Genomic DNA, 27,456 nt, shown 5'->3' with positions numbered 1-27,456 from the left:
GTGGCATCATTGTGGCACTGCAGGAGGCCCATGATGGACATGTCATCTAGAGAATGGGAGGGGGAGTGGAAATGGTTTGCGACTGGGAGGTGCAGTTGTTTGTTGCGAACTGAGCGGAGGTGTTCTGCAAAGCGGTCCCCAAGCCTCCGCTTGGTTTCCCCAATGTAGAGGAAGCCGCACCGGGTACAGTGGATGCAGTATACCACATTGGCAGATGTGCAGGTGAACCTCTGCTTAATGTGCAATGTCATCTTGGGGCCTGGGATGGGGGTGAGGGAGGAGGTGTGGGGACAGGTGTAGCATTTCCTGCGGTTGCAGGGGAAGGTGCCGGGTGTGGTGGGGTTGGAGGGCAGTGTGGAGCGAACAAGGGAGTCACGGAGAGAGTGGTCTCTCCGGAAAGCTGACAGGGGAGGGGATGGAAAAATGTCTTGGGTGGTGGGGTCGGATTGTAAATGGCGGAAGTGTCGGAGGATAATGCGTTGTATCCGGAGGTTGGTAGGGTGGTGTGTGAGAACGAGGGGTATCCACTTGGGGCGGTTGTGGCGGGGGCTGGGTGTGAGGGATGTGTTGCGAGAAATACGGGAGACACGGTCAAGGGCGTTCTCGATCACTGTGGGGGGAAAGTTTTCCGCCCCAAGAGGATACCCCTCGTTCTCACACACCACCCTACCAACCTCCGGATACAACGCATTATCCTCCGACACTTCCGCCATTTACAATCCGACCCCACCACCCAAGACATTTTTCCATCCCCTCCCCTGTCAGCTTTCCGGAGAGACCACTCTCTCCGTGACTCCCTTGTTCGCTCCACACTGCCCTCCAACCCCACCACACCCGGCACCTTCCCCTGCAACCGCAGGAAATGCTACACCTGTCCCCACACCTCCTCCCTCACCCCCATCCCAGGCCCCAAGATGACATTGCACATTAAGCAGAGGTTCACCTGCACATCTGCCAATGTGGTATACTGCATCCACTGTACCCGGTGCGGCTTCCTCTACATTGGGGAAACCAAGCGGAGGCTTGGGGACCGCTTTGCAGAACACCTCCGCTCAGTTCGCAACAAACAACTGCACCTCCCAGTCGCAAACCATTTCCACTCCCCCTCCCATTCTCTAGATGACATGTCCATCATGGGCCTCCTGCACTGCCACAATGATGCCACCCGAAGGTTGCAGGAACAGCAACTCATATTCCGCCTGGGAACCCTGCAGCCATATGGTATCAAAGTGGACTTCACCAGTTTCAAAATCTCCCCTTCCCTTACTGCATCCCTAAACCAGCCCAGTTCGTCCCCTCCCCCCACTGCACCACACAACCAGCCCAGCTCTTCCCCCCCGCCCACTGCATCCCAAAACCAGTCCAACCTGTCTCTGCCTCCCTAACCGGTTCTTCCTCTCACCCATCCCTTCCTCCCACCCCAAGCCGCACCCCCATCTACCTACTAACCTCATCCCACCTCCTTGACCTGTCCGTCTTCCCTGGACTGACCTATCCCCTCCCTACCTCCCCACCTACACTCTCTCCACCTATCTTCTTTACTCTCCATCTTCGGTCCGCCTCCCCCTCTCTCCCTATTTATTCCAGTTCCCTCTCCCCATCCCCCTCTCTGATGAAGGGTCTAGGCCCGAAACGTCAGCTTTTGTGCTCCTGAGATGCTGCTTGGCCTGCTGTGTTCATCCAGCCTCACATTTTATTATCTTGGAATTCTCCAGCATCTGCAGTTCCCATTATCTGTGATTAATTTTAATGGAGTCGGCTTAGCTTTTCTGAGTAGGAAAGTTGCTCAACATTTGTTAGTTTCACATTTTTCTAGCCTGCAAAGATGGACATTGCTAGACACATCCACCACTGATAATTCAATCTCTTTTTCTGGCATGCCATCTGGTATGGATTCTGCAACAGTTCTTCTTGCTCCATGGATTGTTTGCAAATATGGTATATTGGCATATTGGCATGAGCAATCAGTTCTGGGCAAGATAGGTATAACTCAGGGCAGGAATTTTCCTGAGGGTTTTAGAAGCTTGACACCAAGGTCAAATAGCCATCAGAGGCCCAGATTACATCGGGAACAGTCATTGAGTTGTGAATTTCCTGGTACTGGCCACTTGGTCTCAGTTGGCTTAGGGAAGGCTACTTCTGAGCTTCTCCATCTCTGGTATGATTAGGGAGAGTTGGGAACTCTTCCCATCTGATTAATTGGCACCCCACATTTTTTTCCCAGTCAATTCCCAGCAGGCGTTAAATTCCACCCTTAGTTTTTGATGACCCACAATAACACCAATCTGGTGAGATTTTAGGAATCTGGAGGAATGGGAACATCCGATTTCTGACCAGCAGCTATATAATTTTAATCATCTTATTAAGGAGGATCATTCTCTGCTTTGGTGCATTTGTACTGAAGAGTTAAAAAGCTGTTTAGGGGAATAGATCACTTCCAGCACAGAGAAGTACCTTGCAAAGGTATTAAGTGGAAAATAATGGTGAAAATACAGCTGACTCTTCAAGTTCAGGGCCTGAGACCAGACACATCAATTGAAGGCAATTATAGAATTTGTAGGACAGGATGGTAAAATTCTGCTCAGATTTTACCTTCCTAAGTGAGTCAGTAAAGCAAGAATTGATTATAATGGAGATGTATTACATCCTCAGACTAAAGAGGTTAATATAGATAGGCTAATGTGTTTGCACTTGTGATAAAAATAAAACAAAATGAAGAATAAAAATGATCTTACAGCCCTTTGCAGACAGATGGCACGGCAGCCACCAGCTTGGCTAATCTCAAAACAGTAGGCATGGGATGTTTGCCCACAGTGCAATACTATACTCAAATTTTTGCACCAATTGGCATTGACTCAACAATGTTTCTTCCAAAAATCCAATAGGCTAGGAAATTAAAACATTGTATTCTTTCATTTCTGAAATTGGCATTGGAATTAGGCTAGGAAATTAAAACATTGTATTCTTTCATTTCTGAAATTGGCATTGGAACAGTATCGGGAAGAAGATTGGACTCAGCTTTATCAAAAGTTGGCTCAATCCTTTCAGTATTATTCCCTATTTGAAAAACCATAACGCTATGCTGTTATAGGCAACCAGAGCACTCCCCAACTTCAGTAGAAGCAGGTTCAATATATGTACTGGCACATACACTGCTCAATGGAACGCTAGAATGTCAGCTTGTGGTTATCACCTCCAGGCAAATTCACATTATATTAATCTGCAATTAGGACTAAAGTTGTGCGCTAAATTCAAACTGTTGAACATACCAGTCTCACTATTGCAGAATCCACATGATATCTATTCTCACCCTTTGGTCAAAATAATCCTTAAGATTTCCTTGGAATCTGGATTATATATTGTTAATAATGCTGTAATTACAGTCGGTTCTGCTACAATGCGATAATTGCACTTCTGCGCAACATCACATTACAAAACGTCACGCTATATAAATAATGGAGCATCCGGGAAAAGGGAGGTTGGGGGGAGACCACCAAAGAAAAATCACTCAAAAATCATCAGGAGACAAGACAAGGTAGTGGCAGTGAGGATGTTCCCAATGGCAGGTGCGTCCAGAATCAGGGGTCACAGTCTGAGTATTTGGGTGAGATGATTTAGGATGGAGATGGGGAGACATTTCTCCGCCAGAAGAGCGGTGAGCCTGTGAAATTCATTACCAACGGAAGTAGTTGATGCCAAAACATTGAAGGTATGCAAGAGGCGTCTAGGTATAGCACTTGGGGCAAATGAGATTAAAGGTTATGGGGAGAAAGCAAGATTACGCCATTGAGTTGGACAATAAGCCATGATCAATATGAATGGTAGAGCAGGCTTGAGGGTTGAATGGCCTCCTCCTATTCCCATCTTCCATATTTCTAACACAAAGGATAGCACAATCTGAATAAATGTTCAATTCATATCAAATAATGAAATAAAAGTAAATTTAACACTTTACCTTGAAAAAATGTCAAGACGACTCAATGGGGGAGGAGGTTTTGAGTTTGCTCTGTTGTTAATGCAGGGGCTGAGGATCGTCATCATCATCTTTAGGTGCAGTAGTGGTTGCAGGGTTAGGGCGAAAAATAGTGAATTCAGAAGTGGATGACTATGGTTTGTTGTCTGCTGACTGTTTTTCAGGATTGGCTTAAAAAAGACATCTAGTTTTTGCTGCCTTGCCCCTTCTCTTCTTTCATGAAGAGGCTGTTCACAGGGTGCCAAATAAGATCTTGTTGCCCGAACAGCTACCCTGCCTCCCTAATATGTCAACTGTATTCTTGATGTTAAAGCTCTTCCAAAATTGAAGAACACTTTTCTTATCCCCTCAGTGGCTGCTATCATCCTCTTAAATGTGTGCCTTAAATAATAAGCTTTAAAAGATGTTGCATCATGGTCCATGGGTTGAAGGAGAGAGGTTGTGCTTGTGGGCAGAAATAGTTATTTGACGTTTTCAGAAGCCTCACCAATGGTGGGAAGATGGCTTGGCGCATCATCCAGGATGAGGAAAATCTTGAAATCCAAACTTTTTTTCCTGCAATACTTTCTAAAAACATCGACCAAAACATCAACAACAAGGTCTGAAAATATTGACCCCGTCATCCAACATCTTTTGCTTGCCCAAAAGTAGACACTTAGAGTAGACGGAAGGTGACCTTTCAAGGCTCACGGGTCGGCAGAGTGGTTTCCCACCACAGATTTAAGCTTAAAGTTTCTATTGGCATTGGGACCCGGCAGTGTCATCATATAATCCTTTGCCACCTTGCTAACATTCTTGTCACTTTTGTCCTCACATTTATGATGCTGGCGCAGAGACTCTTTTGGTGCTAACATTGCACATGCTCAGGACAAAGCCTGCAAAGCGATCATGTGATGTCGACACATACTCCCCTGTGCACCGATGGAATTGCGTTGTAACTAACACAAGTTTGCGTTGTAGAAACAGCATTCCCTTATTTGTCGGTCACGTTATAGCTAATTCGGGTTGCCAGAATACACATTCGAGCAGAACTGACTGTAGCCTGTATTTCAGACTCAAACACATAAAGACCCATTTATCATAGGGTTTTGGGTCACTGGATCATTGCACTCGGCAGAGGTAATGGCACACAGTCTTGTGCCTGTGAAGCTTAAATTTCCATTGGGCTGATTCCCTGATACCTGTGTTCTTTCTATAAATGTCTCTAACCCTGAGCTCAGGCTTGAGGCAGATCTGTTAAACTCACTAAATAAAAACCAAAAGAACTGTGGATGCTGTAATTCAGAAACAGAAACAGAAATTGCTGGAAAAGCTCAGTTGGTCTGACAACATCTGTAGAGATCTCAGGCTTCTTTTAACTTCAGCACACCACCTGCCAACATCTGCAGCAAAGGTCATCGCAAGCTGGAAGAACAGAATGTCATTTTCCACTTGGGGACTCTCTCGGCTTCTGGGCTCAATATCGAGTTCAACAACTTCAGGTCTAACTCTCCCATGTCCTTACCCACCCTCCACACACTAGGCTTTGTTATCACATTGTCTGCTATTACACACAACCCATTGTTAGGCACTCACGGTCCCCATTAATAGCTATTCACCCTCACCCTCCTAAGCCAGATTATTATCCACTCCTTTTTCTGTCCAACTGCTCTCTTTCTTTAGGCTCTATCCCCACATGCCATTTACTCATTACCCCCTCCCCCTACCCTACCTTCTGAATATAAACTGATATTTTCCCAGTTACCATCAGTTTTGAGGAAGGGTCACTGGACCTGAAATGTTAACACTGACCTTTCTACACAGAAGCTGCCAGACCTGCTGAGCTTTTCCCGCATTTTTTAATGTTAAACTCACATGCACTCTAAAATTAATGGGTACAGTTTAAAGATAAAAGATCTCCTATTTAAGATGGACATGAGGATTTTTTTTGTGAGTGTTTTAAAATTTGTTGAGCTGTCTTCCTCCAGGACCATTGACTATTTTAAAGTTTAAGTTAGAGACATTCTTGACTGACAAGATAATCAAAGAGCCTGCGGGTAAGCAGGAAAGTAAAGTTGAGGCCATAAGCAGATCAGTCAAGATCCTGACATAACAAGGTGTGGAGCTGGATGAACACAGCAGGCTAAGCAGCATCAGAGGAGCAGGAAAGCTGATGTTTCGGGCCAAGATCCTTCTTCAGAAATGACCCCTCCGTTTCTGAAAAAAGGGTCGAGGTGTGAAACTTCAGCCTTCCTGTTCCTCTGATGCTGCTCAGCTTGCTGTGTTCATCCAGCTCCACACCTTGTTATCTCAGGTTCTGCAGCATCGGCAGTTCCTACTATTTCAGTCAAGACCCCATCTGATCTCCTGCTCCTAAATCTGTTAAGTATTTTCATTTAGATACTCTGGAAACTTGCAAAATCTAAGACAGTTTAATACATGGTCTAACGCAATGGTTAGTCAACACAGCTAAACCAAGCATTCTCTCTGGCAATCATCGTACCAAGATGCCTCCCCAAACATCCCTTGTCACATTTCTGATCTCCTGACTGCAGTCATGAACAGCACGAACAGGCGCCTGACCAGAACTGATTCCGCATTCTACCCAAGTTTCCCCTCACAGTCCCATCTAACCTAACCTGATTACCTGCCCAACCAACTACCCTTCCACCAACAGCCTGCCCACCCTCCCAGCACCAAACAGTGTCCTGATCAAACCTGTGACCACACCTCACGCCAGCTCCCCTAACCAGACCCAACTAACCCACAATGTCAATACCCACAATGCTGTTAAACAGTATCAATTTGTAAACCCTCAATTTGTAAGCAAATGGCAGGTGGTAAGAGTGGGCAATGTTCCTGGTCAGAACATCTGCAGTCACTGTCCTTAGCTTCAGACCATAACATTCATATAAAATTATATGTTGTCATAGCAATGTGAACTCTTTTTAGGTCTGGTTGGCTCATATGGCTGGTGTGGATGAGATGTGTTCCAACAGCAAAGGGATCTATTCCTGTTCTGGCTAGGATAGCTTCGTGAGATTGTATATTATACCAGCTGTGAGGCAGAGAGCTAAAGAGGAACAAAGAAACAAAGAAACCTACAGCACAGGAACAGGCCCTTCGGCCCTCCAAGCCTGCGCCAATCAAGATCCTCTGTCTAACCTGTCATCTATTTTCTAACGGTCTGTGTCCATTTGCTCCCTGCCCATCCATGTACCTGTCCAAATATATCTTAAAAAACGCTAACGTGTCTGCGTCTACCACCTCCGCTGGCAACGCGTTCCAGGCGCCAACCACCCTCTGCATATCTCCCTTAAACTTTCCTCCTCTCACTTTGAACTCATGACCCCGAGTAATTGAGTCCCCCACTCTGGGAAAAAGCTTTTTGCAATCCACCCTGTCTATACCCCTCATGATTTTGTAGACCTCAGTCAGGTCCCCCCTCAATCTCCGTCTTTCCAATGAAAATAATCCTAATCTACTCAACCTCTCTTCATAGCTAGCACCCTCCATACCAGGCAACATCCTGGTGAACCTCCTCTGCACCCTCTCCAAAGCATCCACATCCTTTTGGTAATGTGGCGACCAGAACTGTACACAGTACTCCAGATGTGGCCGAACCAAAGTCCTATACAACTGCAACATGACCTGCCAACTCTTGTACTCAATACCCCGCCCAATGAAGGAAAGCATGCCATATGCCTTCTTGACCACCCTATTGACCTGCGTTGTCACCTTCAGGGAACAATGGACCTGAACACCCAGATCTCTCTGTTCATCAATTTTCCCTAGGACTTTTCCATTTACGGTATAGTTCGCCCTTGAATTTGATCTTCCAAAATGCATCACTTCGCATTTGCCCGGATTGAACTCCATCTGTCATTTATCTGCCAAACTCTCCAGTCTATCTATATTCTGCTGTAATTTCTGACAGTCCCCTTCACTATCAGCTACTCCACCAATCTTAGTGTCATCAGCAAAGGTGCTGATCAGACCACCTACACCTTCCTCCAGATTATTTACATATATCACAAACAACAGTGGTCCCTGCACAGATCCCTGTGGAACACCACTGGTTACAGGTCTCCAATTTGAGGAACTCCCTTCTACTACTACCCTCTGTCTCCTGTTGCCCAGCCAGTTTTTTATCCATCTAGCTAGCCGGCACACCCTGGACCCCATGTGACTTCACTTTCTCCATCAGCCTGCCATGGGGAACCTTATCAAACGCCTTACTGAAGTCCATGTATATGACATCTACAGCCTTTCCCTCATCAATCAACTTTGTCACGTCCTCAAAGAATTCTATTAAGTTGGTAAGACATGACCTTCCCTGTATAAAACCATGTTGCCTATCACTGATAAGCCCATTTTCTTCCACATGGGAATAGATCCTATCCCTCAGTATCTTCTCCAGTAGCTTCCCTACCACTGACGTCAGGCTCACCAGTCAATAATTACCTGGATTATCCTTGCTGCCCTTTTTAAACAAGGGGACAACATTAGAAAGTCTCTAGTCCTCTGTGACCTCACCCGTGTATAAGGACACTGCAAAGATATCTGTTAGGGCCCCGGCTATTTCCTCTCTCGCCTCCCTTACTAACCTGGGATAGATCCCATCTGGACCTGGGGACTTGTCCACCTTAATGTCTTTTAGGATACATAACACTTCCTCCTTCCTTATGTCAACTTGACCTAGACTAAGCAAACATCTATCCCTAACCTCAACATCCATCATGTCCCTCTCCTTGGTGAATACCAATGCAAAGTACTCGTTAAGAATGTCACCAATTTTCTCTGACTCAGCGCATAACTTTCCTTCTTTGTCCTTAAGTGGGCCAATCCTTTCTCTAGTTACCCTCTTGCTCTTTATATATGAATAAAAGGCTTTGGGATTTTCCTTAACCATGTTTGCCAGCAATATCTCATGTCCTCTCTTAGCCCTCTTCATCCCTTATTTCAGATTCGCTCTACATTCCCGATATTCTTGCAAAGCTTCGTCTGCCTTCAGTCGCCTAGACCTCATGTATGCTTCCGTTTTTCTCTTGGCTAGTTCCTATCTCGGAACATAACATTCATATTTTGTACTCCATACCTCTATCAATAAAGTGTATGCTTTATTAACCGCACTCTCAAGCTGCTCTGCCACATTCACACCCTGGCATGATTAATGGCACATATACACCATTGCCATTTTCTGCCCACAGGACCTATCTACAGATCCCTTCCTACAGCCTGCGGCTCTCTTCAGTATAAAATGCAGTCAATTATTGTAGCATCTATAAATTTCTTAATCATGTTGCCTACACTTAAGTATTACTCATTGGCATATCCAAAAAAAGCCAGGGACACAGTCCTTTGCACTGCAGAACATTCTGAAAGCCACATTCCAGCCACAAAAAAGTCAGCTTTCCTGCTCCTGAGATGCTGCTTGGCCTGTTGTGTTCATCCAGCTCTACGCCTTGTTACCCCATGAATATAACCTTTTTGCTTCCTGCCAATCCTTGTTTGGATTTTGGATCCAACATGCCACTTTCCCTTGGATCCCATTCCATTTTAATTTATGTGGAATCTTGTCAAGAGTCTTGCTAAAATCCATGTAGGCTACAACAACCATATTACCTTCATTATTTCTTCCAGTTACTTTGTCAAAACAATAAGTCAAGTTAGCCATTCACAACTTTCCCTTAACAGATCCACATTGACAGCACTTGATTAATTGGTGCCTTTTTGCATGACAATTTACACCGTATTGTTGAATTCTTTCTGATGGTTTGTTACCACTGACATTAGCCTGACCGATTGTCCTGTAATTACTCAGACTATTCCTTTCTCTTTTCATTTTTAAACACTGGGACAATGTTAGCAGTCCTCTGTAGCCAGAGACAATTGGAAAAAAAATTGAGGTGGTGACAGACATGATATGAAATCACATTTTTGGCCTTGAATGGAAGGTGGCCTGTTCTTATTCTTCCTCTTATGTTGTTTTTGAAGTTGCAACCATTCAAGACTTTATAAGACTGATATTCTGACAATATTTCCTCCATGCCGATCACCATTTTATCCTTCTTATAGAATCAGTTTTCAACTGCTATCTCAATAATGGTTATTAAATTTGACGCTGAGGGATTGGATGTGTGGGCTGGGTGGAGAAAGTATGTACAACATTACACTTTCAAGCTTTGTTCAAATATTTCACTTGTGCACTGCAACAAAAAAAATCTCTTCTAATGCATTCCCAATTACCGAAACCACAGTATGCCTTTACAAGCATAATAGCTGCTAATATGTGTTGCTTTGGGGTCAGGCAAGAACCTTCATTACTGTCACAGTTAAATAAACTGCCAAAAAATGCTTATGTTTCAATGCAAAACGAAAAGACTTGATGAGACCTACGATTTAATCTATAAACTATGAAGCATGGTTATTAAAATTCAGGGTGAAACATCAACATAAGTCATTCCCACAGGCTTCATTTGATTACAGAATTTCAGACTCAGACACAAAAATATTGAACAGTCAAAATCTTTGCTTACTAATGGTAAATCTGAACTTGTGAACATCATCTAAAATTATATATGGCGGTGGGGAGGCGGGCGGTGAGGGGAATGACCTTAATATTTTCCAAAAGAAGATTCTTGTTGCTCTAGTCAAAGGAATGAGCCATCACGTAGAGCCCTGTTAAGGGCTCTACAGGCAAGTTTCTAAAATATACACAGATATATTCCCATTCGACCAGACATTGTTTAAAGTTTGGGTAAAATGTCATGTGGAAGTCCATCTCTCAGAATCATCTATCTGCCATTTAAAAATATACTGTAGTTTAACCTGTACTCTTCAATGACTCACTGGGGGTGGGGTCAAATAGTGCAAAATCAATGAGACTGACCTCTTCCTCTTCAGTCTCAAACTCTTACAACCCTGAGTGACATTTTTATCTTCAGTAGTTGGTGATCTACTTCAGAATCACAGAATTGTGCAGTGCAGAAAGAGACCATTTATCCCATCATGACTGTGCACATTCTTCAGACAAATATCACACCATTCTCCTATCTTTTCTCTGAGACCACGTATTTTATTTCTTTTCAAATAAAACATCTCATTCCCTTTTGAATGCCTCAACTGAACCTATCTCTGCCACACTCACAAGCAGCGCATTCTAGATCTTAACCACTCAGTGCATGATAATGCTTTTCCTTGCATCACTTTTGTTTCTTTTACCACTTACCTCCAACTCATGCATTCCTGACCTTCATTCATTCACAACTGGAAGGGTTTCCAGAGACGGTGATATTGTTCCAAACCAGGATCACATGGGCCTTGGATAGTAACTTGTAGTTGGTGGGGTTTTCACACTTCTGCTGTCCTTGTCCTTCGAGATGCTGGAAGTAAAGATTTTGTAGGTGCTGTCAAAGATGATTTGGTGAGTTACTTCACACCATCTTGTAGATGGTTCTCAATTCTGTCATGGTGCATTGGTGTTGTAGAGAGAGAATGTTCAGTTTGGTGGATGGTATATCAATCATGTGGGCTGCTTCATCCTGGATGACTATCTCCAAAGTTGTAAGATTCAGTGTTGTCCAGTATCTATTGCATGTCAACATCGGCTGCCTCAGTGTCTGAGGAGTGAACATCTGTGCTGGACAATAGTGAACATCTCCACTTGTGACCTCATGATGTAGGGAAAATAACTGATGAAGCAGTTGCACATAGTTGGGCCGAGGGCACTAAGCCAAGGAACTGCTGCTGAGATGTCCTTGTTCTAAGATGACTTAACCTCCACCAGTCACCACAATCTTCCTTTGTGCAAGAAATGACTCCAGCAGAGGAGAGTTTCTCCAGATTCCTAGTTTTACTTGAATTCCTTGATGTGACACTCGGTCAAATGCTGGCTTGATGTCAGGTGCAGTCATTCTCAACGTCACCTTTTACAAAGTTGTGAAGAATAATGACACCACACAGGCACAATGTGAGTTCAGAGTGTAGCAGTCCATGACACCCTTGAATTGAAGTGGCAGTTCCATTAAAATCTATCGCACCTCGTCTGCTAAGGATAACTTCTGCGACAACAGTGAAATTGTTTTTTGGAGGTTGTCAGGGCAAAAGAGAGTGCAGCATTAATTGTAGTTTCCACTGCATGGTAGACATGTTTTATTGACTTTAACATTTATTTGGACAGCCATCTTGTTAATCAGTGAAGCTACAAGCTCAATCCCTGGGTGGAATGGAAGTATTGAGATATCTCAGCTGCTTAAGGTTTTGTTTTTATGGTAATGGGACAATCTAAGACCAGAGGTCAGAATCTCATAGTGAGGGATCACCAATTTAAAACAAAGATGAGGAGGAACTTCTTCTCTCCAAGGGTCACAGATCTTTGGAACTCTTTTCTGCAGAGGGCTGTAGAGTTTGGGTCATTAAGTACATTTAAGGCTGAGATAAGGCAGATTTTAATCAGTAAGGGAATCAAAGCCTATGGAGAAAAGACAGGAAACATGGAACACAGGATTATCAAATCAACTGTAATCTCACTAAATGGTAGAGCAGATTCAGTGGGCTGAATGGCCTACCCCTACTCCTATGTTTTATGGTTTCATAGTTTGGAATCCACTTGCCTAATACTGGGGTGTTTCATCTTTGGAGTGGGTACAGCCTTTCAAACTGAACAATGACTTTAACAACTGTTCCCATTTTTTTCTTTCATTCAGCAGGTTTTCAATTTATTCAATAATGGGTTGTTGGCATCACTGGCTAGGCCAGCATTTACTACCTAATGTTCATATTTTCCACTGTAAAGTCTTCTGGACTCAACACTCAAGTTCAAAGTTTAAAGTATGAAAACGCTATTGTTCATTTTGATTAACCCATCCACTGTGTTTTCCTTGTGTCTTGTCGGCTTGGGTCTCAGGTGAACTGATCTATTTTCTTCTTGTCAAAATTGCCTTTCAATTCTATTTTGCATCTCAATCTCTTCTGCGTACCCCCTCCCTCACCATCTGTTCCACTTGCTGCACCTCCCTCTTTGTCATTATCACACATTCTATAGCCCCTTTAAATTTTGCAGAAGAAGCTTTGGACCTGTAATGTTCACAGATGCTGCCGGATTTCCTGACTTTCTCCAGTACTCTTTTTTTTTATTTCGAATTTCCAGCATCCAAGTGTCTTGGTTTGATTTAAGCACACAAAAATCCTAGCAATTTGAAACAATTTCCAATTATACGCATCTTGAAAGTTTATTAATAAAACAAAATCTGTGCTGAGATAGTACTTTTGTGCCTACAAAATCAAAGTCAGGTATGGTTATACTGAATTAATGTCGATACTTTCTCTCAGGAAGATCTTGTGTTGTACAGATATTGAGCCTGCATCTTAGCCACTAGCTTGTGGTTGAGTCCTATTCCAGGACCTGATGACTACAGAAGGTGAGTGTAAAACATGATCTGGCATATTAGTTAACAATCTGTAAATCCTTTCAATATACCACTTGGTGGACAAGAAGCGTGGGAGGGGCTCCTGGTCAAGATATTTGATGCAGAGTGGCATCCCCCAAGCGACAGTCTCTGGTGACACACTAACAACTTTTTCCAAGGAAACTACCACGGGAAACAAGTGGTTTGTCTGCCTCATGTATCATTAGATGCAGGAAGCTTCGAGGTCTCTTAACTCAGATGATGATTGGTATGGATATTTAAGGTGGAGCATACTCATGTGTTGTCTATCTTTACATTTGAATGTAAGGGCGTCAATAGTTTGTTTCACAGAAGAAATGACCTCAGTGACAATATATAATATGCTGCCACTAGCAGATCTATTGCTCAGTCTGCTAGATGCCATGTGTAGCACTCCTTCACCATGATAGCAGTATATAAAAAAGATGTGAAAATTGTCATTCCTGTTGTGTTATGTCCCACAGTTAGTATACCTTTAATAAATACAATATGTCAGTATTGTAAGAAACATGCTTATGATTTTATTATTCGATCATAACATGTGACTTGAGGTTATAAAAGTCTCAGGCTCCATCTGAATTCAGGCCTCTTGAAGCATGCTGATGGAAGCCTGCTACACTTTGCAACCAGCCATATTAATGCTAGCCCAATCACTGATGTGCCTGTGAATATAATATTTGTGTTTGTATTAGTGAATTTTCATAAAAGTTTGGTGGATCTTTCAATACCATGTTACCCACATTTAGTCCTAGTATAATGAGGGATAACATAAACATTGCTGCATCTTGTAAATATGCACAGCTGGATGCAAAATCCATATCAATACCTGTTCATGACAATTGATCATCTTGGACTCCAAAAGGTCTGCTGCTTGTCCTGCATTAAAAGTTGCGTAAAACAAGTGTCTGTCAGCAGAATGACACCGAATGCTTTAAGCGTCTTCACCAAACCTCAGAATCTTGTATTCAATTAACTTTAGGCTCCTGTGTATCAGAATCTCCATAGTTCTACCTTGCCTCATCTCTTGCTGTGCCTCAAACCTCAGCCAAATAACTCAGAGCACATGAACAATACACATCTGTGGAACTCACAGCTATGGATTTTACTCAGATTTTTGTTAATCATTGCAATGCAAGGTTGTGCCAAGGCTAGTATCCTAAAAGGAAATTTGGGGAGAGGAGAATGCGTTAAATGGCTTCAAAGTACCAGAAAGATTTCTAGCCGAGCTTCCTTCCTATAAGATTTCACTATGCCATTTACACACTGTTCAATATACTAGGAACAGCAAGGAAGTTTAGCCTTGAGAGTTTTATCGCACTGCCACAGAGTTATGACATGCTGCAGGTTCTAGTGTAGTAGTAATGGAAAAAGTTAGTGAGTGATAACTCCCTTTGGGAGATCAGGTAGGAATTAACAGATAACCATCATTACATTGATAGTTCAAAAGAAGGTTATCCTGAAGCACTTTGACCAAACAGCTAAATCAACAGTTGCATTAAAGCAAATTTAAAGTGACCACGCATTACTCACAGATAAATACTAGACACAGATTGAATTATAGAGAATTTACAGCACCAAATCGGGTCATTCTGAAAGCTTATTGACTTGGAGCAGGAAACACGACAGTTATTTTCCCACTGCTGTTGCCTGATCTGCTCAGTGTTGAGAACAGTTCCCCACGTTCATTTCAGAGTTCTAATAACGGCAATATTTTACATTTTTGTCAGCGAAGAAATAGACTCTTTCACAAGACAACATGTGATTATTCACAAATTATTCCATACTGATGACAGCACAATTCAATTTAAAAGGAGGAAACTTCAGGCAGGACAGGTTCCATAGAGTAAGGCAGGACTCATTACAAATGAATAGAAACTAACAGTAGAATTATTATGGAATGATGTCTGTCACACTGACCTTTGTCTTTAACCACTCAGAATTGCATGAAGAAGTTAAGGACATTCAGACGATCTGGAAATAGAGCAGAGCAGTTTTTTTTAAGTTTTGATTTCAACATAGTTGAAAACAAAGAAGCTTTTGCAGGACATCATTGCGCATTGAAAACATATTTTAAAAAGTGGAACTGTAGTTCTTTTTACTGAATATCAATGTTGGTCAATTTCATACTTTTAACATTGAGTGACAGATTTGATAAAAAAAGGATATTGCTGCTCTAAGTTAATAATCCCACGGCCCATCAAATACATCTCGACAACTCGTGCACTCTTGCCATGCAGTATATCACGATTGATTTCTGTGTTTTTATCTGATACACACATTAAATCCAGAAGTTTACAAGTAGCCCTGTTAGATATTTTCCTTGTTAAAAAGGCCCATTGTCTCACTCTTTAATGCATGGTGCACATTTCTGTCGAGCAGTCAGTGTGATTATTGTGGCATACAGAAACTTCTGACCCCAAATAGGTTCCCTCAACCCTGCAACTTTGACAAACTCTGTGTTGATGCCAGATAAGTTGGTTGCACAAACTTGAAACATTTGTGTACATTAGAAATAGACAATCTTGCACGTTTTTTGATCACTAATTTTTCTAGCTACAATTGGCCCTGAAGAAACATGACAGTTGAATAGAATCTCACTCCAAAATAATCAGTCACTTTAATTGAACCACTTTCATAACACCTTTTTATTCACCGAACCAAATCATACGTTGTCTTTAAGGTCCAATATGCACCCAGCTTTTTGGAGTGCACCTTATTACAAGGCCTTGTGGTGTTCGTTGCCCTATCTTACCAAACTCACCTCATTATATACCTACCTGTGTTCCTTGCATCTGCGTCATTTTTAAACAGCCATCATGGACATGTTTGAGCACTGAAAGATTGGAGCTGTTCTGCTCAAATCCTGATACTTTCCCCAGATTTGGAACATGGAAGAAATTAGCAACCCATTTTGCATGCAGGGTTCTAGATATCCTGCTGCAAACGATTGTGCACAAAAGGGACTTGCTCTTCTTCCAGGACCAACAATCGAGGCCACTACCCCAACCATGCTAGCCCAGTCCAAGTTTGTCACCTAGGTTAATGCAGTCTCAGTCATCTTGAGAAATGCTCAACACTATAGGAAGAAGGTCAATATCCTTCCTCACTTCACTTGCATCTTCGCTCTGATGTCACACTCTCTCTTTGCTACAGCACCCATCACCCACCAAGGCTTATTTACCACTCTCACCTATTAGCTGCAATGTCTTCTTTCACTCACTCCCACTAACCCCAATTACCAGCACCACTAACCCTGCATACCCTCTGCTCAGCACACCCACCCCTCACATACATACCAACAATAATAGTAGCTTTTGTGCTCCTGAAATACTGCTTGGCCTGCTGTGTTCATCCAGCCCCACACTTTGTTATAATAGCTGTGCTACCCAGCTGAATCTTCAGTTATACTTACCTGTGTCACAGTACGTGAAAATGGTCTGAATGAACTATTGACTGTGGGCAAGTCCCTTACACTGAGTATGACTATACATGTGACTTGAGTAAATGGAACCCACTGGCAGACAGCAGGAAACCCTGCTTCCCTAACCCAAAGTAGACTGAGTTCTTGACTCCATCCAGTTTCTGACATGGCCCTTCGGTTAAATAAATGTGCAGTGTGTTTGCCACAGAGACAACTGATACATGCTGGAGGCGTTGGATTGATGTCTCACTGTGTTGTCCAGTGCCATTCCTCCATACCAGGTACAGATGCTTACTGACAAGTCTAACAAGCAGTCTTTGTAGCTATACTAAAGATCAGGTCAGTACAGCATTACTGATATATTTTGATGAAGTGCCAACATGGTAGCAGGCATGGCATGGCAAGGCAAAGTGAAGCACGGAGGCACACATAGAGAAAGGCACTGAGTGAGTGCTAAGAGACCAAGCAAACAGCTCTGAGATGCAAACTAATCCGGTCTGTGAGTTTGGAGACTGCCATTTAGACAAAGCATCCTTGCAGAACCTTTCAATGTTCGTTGCTGGTCCATCCTGCAAAGCAAGTCTAACCGGTCTGCAAGAGGCCTGAGAAGGTACCATGAAGTTGTGATGGATTGGCAAGTGGTGGATGCTAATATACATTGACAAGGGGTATAAGCGGTAGGTGGCCATGGCTCATACTCAGAGATGCTGCTTGGTGTTGAGGAACAAGGTTGTAGGAGCTGAAGTCACCAAGTATCCACACTAACTTTTGTATTGAGAATTCACAACACCTAGCTTGCGTGGTGCATTTGGAAAGATGGCAGGTTGATTGTTCCTGAGGTGAGTTGAGGTGTTAGTAAGATATTTAACAAACTATAATCTCCTTTAACAAGCAACTTGCTGCTAGTGAGAAACTCATCCTACCACTCAGAAAAAGCAAATAAAGTATAACAAGATACTCATGGTATGGTGATACGCCATGCTGGACTTCTTAAATGATGTCCAATTTTGCTACAAAACTCACAATAGTCCACGTTACTCAGACCCTGATAAGGTTTCACCTAATAATTTAAGTTGCCTAAATCAACAAAATGGATTGAAGTTGACGGTACCAAGCATTTAGGTAGATCTTGTTCAATTTGTACCAACAGATAAATAACTTCTAAATTAGAATAGAATCAGAGAATCTCTACAGTGTAGAAACAGGCCATTTGGCCCATCAAGTCCATACTGACCCTCCGAAGAGCATCCCACTTGTACGCTCCCTCATCCTATCCCCGTTATGCTACAATTCCCTTATTTTAAACGAACAAGCAGACATTTTTACGACAAATTCAGCCTGACAAGTTCATTGACGGCATTTCTTTTGGATATTGAAGTTTTAGCAGAAGCAAGATGGAAAGGCAAAAACAAATGACCACAATAACTGGACATATAGCCTGTGGGTACTACTGCAATCATGAGTCCATGATCCCACGATGACTGTATTCATTACAACTTTCATGTTGTCAGGAAATGTCAATTCTCATTGTCTTGTTTGAGTCCTGCATTGAAAACCACTGCTTAACATTGTGTACATAATCAAGAGTCAAAAATTGACAGTTGGCAAACAGAGGGCCAGATGACCACTATTTAATGATGCCTTGTAGCATTGCCAACAATGAGAGAGGGAAGGATTGGGCTTGTTCTAAAATAGCCATTTTGAGCCAGGCAGGGATCATCTTATTACATTTAGGTGTGCGCTGCAAAAATATTTGATTAAAATTACATAAATTTCACGCTGCAATTATAATTCACTTGGAAACTCAGTATACTAGAGAGTACATTGAAGGAAAGCTTGGGAAAACAGTATTTATTTTTCCCTTGATCTTTTATCTTTCTTTTTCTGCGTCCTTGGTATATAGGAGTCTTAAAAAATGTAACTTTGGATTTCTGTGAGCGGGACTGCCTGCTGTGTACAGGAGAAAGATAAACAACGTTTTGGGAGAGCTGCTGGTCAGGAAATGAATTCGACCGTCGAGGTGTTTGAGTAGAAGTATATGAACAGTAGGAGACGCACAGCAATCACTGTGTATGCACTGAGTTCATAATTCCCTGCTGACCTGCTAATGGTTTAACAATTTTCATGAGGATTATTTAATGGGTTGGTTATGAGCAGATTGGTAAGCTTGCACTGGAATTTGAAGAAATACAAATGCCATGCCAGGGAAAGATTTTTCAATCAATAATGACACATCAATTTCTTCAGCTTGACAGGAGTGATGATTTCAGCAGTGTGCAAGCCCCATTGGTCAGGTTGTTTTGAGTCCATTACACCCGTTTTACTTGTACAGGGATTCACGATGCATAATTATGATTGTTATTTTTATGTTGGCTCTGGTTTTGGGGCAGTTGCTCAGTGATGGTATTGTGTAACAGTGCACTGAGACAACTAACTTGGTGGTTAAGACTATGGAGCATGAGTGCATGGAGTGGGAGTACAAAGCAAAATGGAAGGGGGAAAGATGATAAACATTGTATTATGTATGGTTCTCCCCACAGACTGAATTAATGGGCATTTCTGTTTACGTTGAAATAAAAAGAACACAGGCAAGCATAAACAAATACATTATTTAAACATCATCTATTTTTAATGTATCAAACATCCACCAGAAAGCATGCCAGACCCAGGAGTATATCCTCTGGTGTCATACAACATGGTCCATTGTAGTCTCAACAATTCAGTTTATTCCTGGTCACTCTGAACACATAAGAAGTTGCACTAACTGGTTAATGCACTTGCATCACGTTACACACCATACTAATAACAGTGAATAAAAAAACTACCTCACCTAACCTATCAATCAAAATTTTGCTTAAAGTAATTAAATTGAATTCATTACCACTTGGACCCAAGAAGGAGTAAAATTTCTTCGTACAAGAAAAATTAAATAGGATAATTATTTTCATGTGTAAGACTAACTTCCAAGCTTGTAAAGTTACAAGAAAATTGTAGTCAGCTTCACAGCTTAATATAAACAAAACCAGTTACTTTGTACAAGAATTCTATTATTTGTGTTCAATACATTTTTAAGGTAAGTGCCAACCGCTAAATGACTCCATTCCATCACAAGGCACAAATCATTTGCTGAGTTGTGGAGGTCTAAGAATTCAGATTTTGCCAGAACTGATTGTGTGAAATTTGAATCTTGAGCAAATGATTGATGCTGTTCTGAAATAGGGTGAATTTTCTTTTCCCTTTTAAAGTCATATATTATGAGACAGTAAGAATGGTAATCTTCAGATTAAGGACATAATGGAGTCTATTGGGATTCGGTAAACAAGACATTTGCTTTTCAATTAGTAACAATCTGTTGATGTACACATCAGATGGTATATCAGGAAGACATTTCAGCATTTATTTTGGTATAGCTGTCTGTTAACGGACTGTGAGTCTGTGCTGTTTGATAGCTGGCAGCCAGCAGTATGTCCCAAAGGAAGAATAGAAGCCCACATTGAAAATTCTGTTTGCTTTAAAAAAATGAAGCCCTTAGAAACAAAACAAAACCTTTTTGATTCTAATTTTCAGAAATCTACATGAAACAATTCTACTTGCAGTATATACCTAATAATTTAGTAATTAGAACAGATTTGTACATCATTTGCTCAGCGTTTCAGACTCTTAATTTTCCAATCCTATCCATAAAACATAAAACACATTTTAATACCATCTTCAGCATTTCACCCCCATATCTGTTAAAAACATAATATCGCCCACAGCTGTCTTCCTCCCAATCCTGTGGCTCAGTGATTAAATGTACAACATGGAACTATAGACGGTCTGAGATTCTATCAGCTTTGTATGTCTGGTTCCAGTTCGTATATTCGTATCATGGCTCCTGCATTTCTCAGCATCAATTACATGTACAAGGTATAAATTAATTCAGGACTATGAGGCTTTTGCTTATCTTAGAGTCAGCTCCCTTATCTGAAGTGCACACAGCAGGGGAAATGAAACCATTCACTCAAATGTTATATGTGTGCCTTGAGCACATCTGTTTCAACTCCTGTACATACACCTGCAAAAGCACAATAGCTTATTCGCATCCTTTACTGGAAAATAGTGTTTGATAGCCACCTGCGCAAGCATGCAGTCAGCTGAAGGGGAAGTGGTGGTGTAAAGGTAATGTCACTGAACTACTTCTCCAGTGTCCTCAGCTAAAGCTGCAGGAACATACCTTTAAATCACATCCAGGGAGCAGGTGGTATTTAAATTCAAATGATATATTTTTAAAATAGCAAGTTAGTCTCAATAATGTGATCATGGCAACTATCATCCAATTGGAATCACAGCAATACACTTTTTTTAGAATTCATTCATGGAATTGTTAGTGTTGCTGACCAGGCCAACATTTATTGCCCATCCCCGATTGCCTACCATTACATATTTAACAGACATGGGAGTGAAATATTGAAGAAGGCTCTGGAGTCACAGGTAAGCCAGACCAGGTGAGAATGGTAGATCCTTTTCCCTACAAACTTGGAAGGGTTCAGAAGAGATTTACATGGATGTTGCCAGGGTTGGAAGGTTTGGGTGATAGGGAGAGGCTGAATTATGTGTACAGTTTACCCTGGAGTGTCAAAGGCTGGGGCTGATTTCATAGAGGTTTGTAAAATTATGAGGGGCATCGATAATTGCCAAGGCCTTTTTCCCAGTGTAGCGGAGGCCTCAACTAGAGGGCACATGTTTAAAGTGAGAGGGGAAACATTTATAAAGGGCTTAAGTGAGCAACTTTGTAATTCAGAGGAGGGTGCATGTATGAAATAAGCTGCCAGAGGAAGTGGTGGAGGCTGGTACAATTGGAACATTTAAAAGGCATCTGGATGGGTACATGAATAGGAAGGATTTAGAGGGATACGGGCCAAATGCTCGCAAATGGGACTAAATTAATTCAGGATATCTGGTCAGCATGGACAAGTTGGACTGAAGGGTTTTTGTGCAGTACAACCCAATGGCTGTAAATGCATTATTGAACCAGATGAGTTTTTGCAATAACCAACTGTGGTGACATAGAACATGGAACATAGAACATAACAACACAGTACAGGCCCTTCGACCCTCGATGTTGTGCCGACCTGTCATACCGATCTGAAGCCCATCTAATCTACACTATTCCATGTACGTCCATTTGCTTGTCCAATGATGACTTAAATGTACTTAAAGTTGGCGAATCTACTATCGTTGCAGGCAAAGCGTTCCATTCCCTTAATACTCTCCGAGTAAAGAAACTACCTCTGACATCTGTCCTCTATCTTTCACCCCTCAGTTTAAAGCTATGCTCCCTCGTGCTCGCCGTCACCTTCTGAGGAAAAAGGGTCTCCCTATCCACCCTATCTAACCCTCTGATTATTTTATATGTCTCATTTATATGCCTTTTGGCAAGCTTTATCTTTCAGGTTTTAAATATTATCATCTACCATGGAGACTAAACCTATGCCCCCTACACTTTAGGCTTAAGTCCTGGATTCCATGCCATTACCACTACATCACTGCTCTTAACGACTCTGGAATATCGTAGGTCACTCAGGTCAAGGGCAATTCAGAATGGACAACTGCCACTTTTGCCAAGAATGCCCACAACCCATGATTAATCATGCATTAGTATATGATAAATAACTCTGATCTCAATAGTGGTTCTTCCTTCATTTGGATAGAAGCATAGCATATTACACTTTGAACCATGTATGCTTGCAAGCAGGAAGGCGATATTTTATCCATTTTCTATGTTGATATTTTGCTACAGTACATATTTTTAACCACTATCAGTTTTATGCAGTCTGACTATAACTGCTACTACAAGCATTTTAGTCTCTAGTATACCCAAATCAACATTCATCTATCAGCTCTGACCCAAGTGTGACTTTTTCCTTTGCCAAATCACAATACTAACCCACAGTAAGTCTCAAAGAATTGACAAACACACACCCAGCATATGGCCATCAACCTGTTGTGCCAGTCTATGCCAAGGCTCAAACTGTGACTATTGAGATGCAAGACAAGCACCCTATTGCAAAACTGTCAGCTTGTGGTTTGTTTCCGAGCCTTGTTTTGAAACCAGATCGTGGAGTTAAATAACTCTTGTTTGCTGAATCAGTTTTTGGTAACATAAAATTTAGCTTCAATTATGGAATGCCATAGTGTAACTTTTACTTTAATGATTAAACTCATTATGAGAAGAGTCAAGTAGTTCAAACGAGATACTTTTCAAAGCAAACTGTTAAGTAATGGAGGGAATTTACTAATAGCTTGAGCACAGCTGGTATAGGCTGGGGCAGTTAATCAGATAATCTCTCTTTTCCTGGGGCTTTTTATAAAGCTCAATTTAAATCGACACAAAATTAAAAGTACATTGCCTCCTGCATAGATCCATATAATTGCTTTGGGTTTTTTTTGCAGCTGTCTTGTTTTTATCTCTCTTATTATATGTGAGAAACTGGACGAAACTTATTGGTAGGATGATGCAATGGTTTAAGCACAGAAGGGATCAGCAGAACTCTGAGTGAAACGGGTGGACTGGAAAATGGTATATATTGTCAAGAAACAAACATGCTCTTTACCGTGGAATCATAAAAAAAATGAACAGCTGTTTTGGTTAAAAGCTGTTTAGATATTTACCACAGTTACAAAATGTGGCAGATCAATGTGTAAGATTTTACTTGGAACAGGAAAGTGTTGCAGATGTCTGTGGGTAAAATTAAAAAAGACAGCAGTTATTCCACATGGCACAGTAACCCGTCCGTGTGATGTCAACTCATTCTCATGTCGGTGTAAATATTTATGGGATGCAAGATTTTTCCACACATTCACCAACAACTTATGCTTGTAGCATTTTTATTGATATAAATGGCAAAGCATCTCAAAGTAATTCAGAAAGGAGAGGAGAGAGGAAAATGTCAGGGAAATCAGCTCAAAGAATAGTTACAGTGTTATGATTTTTCGCTATTGAGAAAGACAGAGCAAAAAGGAAGCATTTCAGAAAGAAAATTCAGGACTTCTGTACAGGATAGCAGAACACCCTTAAAGCTGTAGACGTTGTGAATTTTTACATAGGGCTGAAGGAGATTCCCAAGGCAGAAGGAACGAGGTTTTGCAAATAAGGAAAAGGATTTTGAAATCAATGATCAAAGGGGTGGAAATCAGTGAAGGTTTGTAAGGACTAGAAACATCATCCCAGTATATCCCCTTTCACCTCCCCACCCTAAACCTCGAGACCATTCATGTTAAAATTATATCTCAATCTCACTGTTGATAAGGCCCAAAATGCGCGATCTTTCCTCACAATGCAAACACTTCATTCCTAATATTAACCTGCTATAGATGTTCTATACGCTCAAGATATTCTATAGATGTTCAATACCATATTCACCCTTAAATAAGGAAACTAGCATTCCATGCAGTACTCTAGGGTGAATTCACCAATGGCCCGTACAATAGTAGCAAGCCCTACCCAACTCAGTACTCCATTTTTCCTGACTAAAGAGAAAAACACTCCATTTGCCATCCTAATGTTTTACTTTACCTGCTAACCATGGTTAATGTACAAGGAAACCCAGATATCTTTGCTTCACAATGCAGTCTCCATTAAAATAATATTTTGCCGTTTGCTTCATCCTGCCAAAGTGGATGAACTCACATTTTCTGACATTATCTTCTGTTGGCCCAATTCTTGCAGACTAACTTTAAACGGACTGTCACATTTTACAGCTTGGAGTTTCTGTAGTATTAGCACCTACAACATTCCGAAAGATGTAACTAATTACTATAGTGGGCATAAAGGAAGAAACTGAGATGGGGCAGAATGAAGAAGTGATCCCCTCCAGCACAGATAAAAGTCTGGATTAACTGCAAGAAAGGAAATAAACACAGGAGAGGATTAGATAGCTAACATAACTGGAAAACACAAAATACAGGGAGACACAGGGCATTTAGAAAATTGACAAAACACGGAAGAAAGGTACCCAGACTGTTAGAGCTGTCAGGTGATAAACTGAAGATGTGCATCTATGATCAAGAGTGCTCATTATTACACATGCATCTAGGATTAAGATAGTCAAGTCAGGCACATGGCTTATTCAAGTTGTCAATTAGTTCCAGGTCAGATGGGCAGAATTGTAAATGCTGTTTCTTTCAGTTTTTGCAATGAGTGTAATACAGTCAAACCAAGTTCATAACTTGGGAGGACAAGATTGGTGTTCTTTGAAATGTCTCTTCATTTGAAGCAGCAGTGCTTGATTACATTTCTTTTTAATTTAGATATTAAACTCTGATATCTTATGACACTTCACATTGTACATGATTCACATTTCTCTCAAGCCCTTTTTACACAACTTACTCTGTCATGACTGCGAAAAGCAACTCTCCTATTTTTGATGTGAAAATCATAAATTCTGTTGTATAATGAAGACAATTTAAATGTCATTTGAAAAATATGTTCAAAATAAGTTTAAAATGATAACTGGTTCAATATGAAGATAAATAAAATGACTGCAGATCATCACTGAATTAAAATTGCTGAGGTGGACACTGGGTACAGCTATGTCCTAGTTAAGAAGGTGAGTGTTTTCATATTACAGGTTGTAATACACAGCGCAGACTCTGCCAAACCTCACACCAGTCCTGCTGTCATATCTCTGATATGTTATTACACAACAAGTCACCAGCAGACTTGATCGTCAAGGTTATGACCATGAGATTATGATGTGACATTTCATAATCCCTGCAGGCCAATGAAAAACATTGGTTTTGAAATAAATCACAACATGTTCACATTCAGTAATGATTTTTAGGCAACTGAGATTTATTTGATTAACCAGAGTTTTATTTAGATGCTGAACTAAGATGATAAAGTGGCTGTTACTAATATATTATTGGACTCCTTATTAGTCAAGGTAATACATAATTTGTAGTTAATATGATGCTGATTTAGAAATGATCAATATGCTTCTGAACTGGTTGTGTTTATTTTTTCATCCTCATTTCCTTCATGCAACTTTATTCCATGGCATCATTTCCATGATAGCAGCATCTCTCCAGTATCCTGTCGGATCCAGCATGTGGAAGAACAGATTTACAAAATAAATGTTGGAATAAATAGACCCTCTGTCTCTGGAGGTCATCACATCTGACTGCAACTTTGACTTCACTAACATCACCAGCTTCAATTAGAAAGGGGGAGATGTTGATGGTTATAGCAATTCCAAAGCCGAAGCAAATGCTCTGGGGATATTGGTTCAAATCACACCTGGTAGAAATCAAAAATGTAATTCATAAATTTTCCAGTGGATTAAAGGTGGGCAGTTAACGAATGCGAGACAGAGCTCTTTGTCATTTTTAAGCTCTTTCTTCAATGCATCCACGATATCAGTGGGGAGGCAATGGGTTCATGGTATTATTGTTGGCCTGTTAATCCAGAGACCCAGGTAACATTCTGAGGACCTGCATTCAAAACCTGCCATTGGCAGATAGTGAAATTCAAATTCAGTACAAAACTGAAATTAAGAGTCGGGTGATGACCCTGAAACTGTTGGCAACTGTTAGAAAAACCTATGTGTTTTTTTTTGTGAAGCTAAAATGACGACTGAATCAGCATGAAATAAATGAATTATACAAATGCAGATGTACCTTTAGGGAAGGAAACTACCATCCTTACCTGGTCAGGCCTACATGTGACTGCAGACCCATGTGGTTGACTCTTAACTACCCTCTGGGATGGGAAATAATTGCTGGCCTCTCCAGTTATGTCTTTACCTCATGAATAGACGAACAAAAAAGTGTGAACTTTTGCAGTCAGCGCAGGAACAAGGATGCCTGCTGCTGGCTCAATGCAAATCTTGATGAGCGATGTCATGATCTCAAGTAAAATTATCACCTCAATCACCATGCAGTGATAATGTAATCACTTGCAGCACTTTTTCCTGGACATTCCCAGTGGTGGTGAAGTTGTTCAAAAAGTTAATCTTGTTGAAGGAATTTCCAGGGCACATGGCCAGGATGCAAAAGGTAGTAATGAGAATGACTTACAGAATCATAGAATTTTACAAGACAGAAGGAGGCCATTTGGCCCATATTTAAAAGAAAAATTATGAACACTACTCCAAAAAAAACCATTAAATCCCTCTTACTTACTAATTCACAGGATGTGGGTATCGCTGGCTAGGCCAATGTTTATTGTCCATCCCTAACTGCCCAGAATGCAGCTATGATTCAACCACATTGCTTTTGGTCTGGCATCACATGGAGGCCAGACCAGGTAAGGATGGCAGTTTCCTTCCCTAAAGGGCATTGGTGAACCAGATGGGTTTTTTGAACAATTGACAATGAATTCATGGTCACCACAAGACTCTAAACTCCAGATTTTTATTAAATTCAAATTCTATCATCTGCCATTGCCAGTTTTCTTCATCAAATTTTAGTAATCAGTCAACATTTAAACCCAGTTGTGGCAGACTGAATTTGCATGTTAAGTTATTACTGGGTTTCCAATAGTATAGGAGCAGAAAATTTGGGGGTTCTTGCTGTTTTCAGTGATTGCTGGCTCTGGGACTGGTTCCACAGTGCAGCCTGCATCAGAACATTAAATGACTAACTTCAACTTC

General features: G+C 41.3%; 1 protein-coding gene across 1 annotated transcript in view; it reads right to left on the bottom strand.

Moving 5' to 3' along the window:
• LOC125458215 (teneurin-2-like) overlaps positions 1–27,456 on the bottom strand; it is a 2,666,206-nt gene that overhangs the window by 1,194,742 nt on the left and 1,444,008 nt on the right. The window contains exon 11 of the mRNA XM_059650601.1: positions 15,319–15,372. The gene's annotated coding sequence lies outside the window, so the exon portion shown is untranslated. The remainder of the gene's footprint in view (positions 1–15,318; positions 15,373–27,456) is intronic.

Source organism: Stegostoma tigrinum, chromosome 13 (genome assembly GCF_030684315.1).
Source record: "Stegostoma tigrinum isolate sSteTig4 chromosome 13, sSteTig4.hap1, whole genome shotgun sequence".
Taxonomy (NCBI): Eukaryota; Metazoa; Chordata; class Chondrichthyes; order Orectolobiformes; family Stegostomatidae; genus Stegostoma; species Stegostoma tigrinum.
This window is presented reverse-complemented; position numbering and strand designations above follow the sequence as displayed.